Raw genomic sequence first — 2,971 nt, forward strand, 5'->3', positions numbered from 1 at the left:
GATTATTTAATTCTAAAAAAAAGGACCATATTTATATCCTAATATTTTGAAAGCATTCATCCCAGTTATATGACGAGTCTAGTCACTCTAGTCTGGATCAGGTTTGTTGACAGCCTTTTAAAAACAGATAGCAAGTTCTGAAGGCTGAGTTCAGAACTGGTGAGCACGGTTCATGGGAAAGGAGGCTCTCAGGATGGCAGCAGCCGGGCCTCACCAGCAGGGGGCGTCTGAACTCCTCTTGTTCTCCCTGGTATTTCTCTGATAAGCTTCAGGCAGTGACTCTCATAGCCCTACCAGACTCAACCCTCCTTTTTTTATAACAAATATTTTGTAACGCTTTCTTCACTATTTAAAAATCACAGAAAATATAACTTGCCTTCACACAACTTTTTAAAACATGTAAATAATATTCTAACTGTAATACAAAAGAAAAATAAAAGCGAAGTAATGTGCAATAGAATAATAATGTATTTCCATATCTAAATGATCTGGGATGGCCACATAAAAAGACTTAATAGTGTATGCTTTTCATCTCTTCATAAAATTACCCAAATGTGAGAACTGCAAATGCTAACTGACTCAATCAGGAATGTTGAATTGGTGATTCAAATACTACCACTAGCTGCAAATAATATGCTTTGCTAAGCTCTTGTACAACTCCTGGTAGAGTTCTGAACAAAACAAAATATAGTCTTCTTTTGATTTAAAAGGAGGTTGCACCTTTTGGCTGGAACTGCCATCTTCCAGTAATTTGCCAAAATGACGCAGACAAAGGGAAAGAGGAGAGGCACCTGATACATATTCTCAAATCCGTTTAGAAAGCTTGGAGTTGTTTCTTTGGCCACATACATGTGAATCTACAAGAAAGGCGCTATTCTAGACATCAAGGGAATGGGCACTGTTCAAAAAGGAATGCCCCACAAATGTCACCATGGCTAGACTGGAAGAGTCTACAGTGTCACCAGGCATGCTGTTGGCATATTGCAAACAAACAAGTTAAGGGCAAGATTGTCGCCAAGAGAACAAATGTGCATATTGAGCATATTAAGCGCTCTAAGAGCCAAGGTAGCTTCCTGAAATGCATGAAGGAAAGGATCAGAAAAAGAATGAAACCAAAGAGAAAGTCACCTAGGTTCAACTGAAGTGCCAGCCTGCTCCACCCAGAGAGGCACACTTTGTGACAATCAGTGAAAAGGAGCCTGAGCTGCTGGAACCTCTTCCTTATGATTCGTGGTGTAACAGGTGTAAATAATAAATAAATACAAGACCTCTGGACTATTAAAAAAAAAAAAGAAGTTGCATTCCTGAAAAATGTTTGCTGTATTAAAGCCATGCAAAAAAGACTGAGTTTATATGTAAAATGAAATTAAGCTAAAAACTCAACTATTTATAAGCAAGTTTTCCACCTATATGAATATGTGAAGGGGCCAGGGGAGGTGGTTCACACCTGTAATCCCAGCACTTTGGGAGGTGGAGAGGGAGGATTGCTTGAGCTCAGGAGTTTGAGACTAGCTTGGGCAACATGGTGAAACCCCGTCTCTACAAAAAATTCAAAAAGTAGCCAGGTGTGGTGGCATGCGTCTGTAGTTCCAGCTACTCAAGAGCTTGAGATGGCAGAATCCCTTGAGTTCAGGTGTCAGAGGTAGCAGTGAGCCGAGATCGTGCCACAGCACTCCAGTCTGGGTGACAGAGCTAGACCCTGTCTTTAAAATAAAAAATAAAAAGAATATGTGAAGGGATAAGACTTGGAGTTGCTGAACAATTCTTTTTTTTTTTTTTTTTTTTGAGACGGAGTCTTGCTCTGTCGCCAGGCTGGAGTGCAGTGGCATGATCTCGGCTCACTGCACCTCCGCCTCCCAGGTTCAAGCGATTCCCCTGCCTCAGCCTCCCGAGTAGCTGGGACTACAGGCGTGAGCCACCATGCCCGGCTAATTTTTTGTATTTTAGTAGAGATGAGGTTTCACCATGTTGGCCAGGATGGTCTCAATCTCCTGATCTTGTGATCCACCTGCCTGGGCCTCTCAAAGTGCTGAGATTACAGGTGTGAGCCACCACACCCTGGCCTGAACAATTCTTTACTGTGTAGGAATACCTAGCACTTATGAGTCTTGCTTACTAGGTACCAGGAGCGTCACTCAATTGTGACAACCATTTTTAAATGGCCCACAAATTCCTGAAACACCTACAGGGTGAAATCATCCTCATGGAGAATCACTTGCCTACAGCAATGCAGATTTATGCCTCTGTTTCCCTTCCTTAGAACCCCTGTTCCCTTTGAACTAGGATTTCTGTCCTGAACCCCAACTTCCTGCCTGATTCTTGTCAGTGCCAATGCCTGGGGATATAGGACTGATTCTGCTCCTAAATTCTCAGCTGTTCCCTACTGGAAAGATTACTCAGGGCTACCATACAGACTATCATCACACTCTGAAGATTGTGCAAACTACTTTGCCTGGCTTGTGGCCTTCTTTATGCCATGAGTGGGTCCTGCTTGTCCGCCTTGGGAACTGTAGCCCATGTGATAGTGTCCCACCCCTATTACCCGGCTTCCCCATGTCTTTGCTCACCGGCCTGACTTCCAACAGCCAGCACCTGTGATTTTCTGCTTGCTTTACCTACTGAAGCTCACTCTACCCACATGCCAGGCCAGAAGGGCAGGAATTAACACTCTCAAACAATGGCTGATGAGAACAGGTGTTTAAAGACCCCAGTTTCCCCACTCCTTGGGTGGGATAATTCTGAGGCATATATTCTAATTAGCTATCAGTGTTATTTAATATGATTATACTCCAGTTGCCCACAGTGAAAATTTGCTTAATAACGCACCCTTTGGTGGCTTCCTTCCTACCCTAATTGGTGTTTCCTGGGATCACCTCCTCAGTAAACTACTTACACCCAAATAATTGTCTGAGGGTTCTGAGGCATCCCAAACTAAGACAGGAACTCCGGGAGAACAAAGCTTCCAGAAATC

General features: G+C 43.2%; 1 pseudogene; it reads left to right on the top strand.

The window, feature by feature from the left end:
• The first annotated feature begins 759 nt into the window (after window positions 1-759).
• Window positions 760-2,262, top strand: LOC134728898 (large ribosomal subunit protein eL21-like; annotated as a pseudogene).
• The last annotated feature ends 709 nt before the right edge of the window (window positions 2,263-2,971 follow it).

This window comes from Pan paniscus, chromosome 1 (genome assembly GCF_029289425.2).
Source record: "Pan paniscus chromosome 1, NHGRI_mPanPan1-v2.0_pri, whole genome shotgun sequence".
Lineage (NCBI taxonomy): Eukaryota > Metazoa > Chordata > Mammalia > Primates > Hominidae > Pan > Pan paniscus.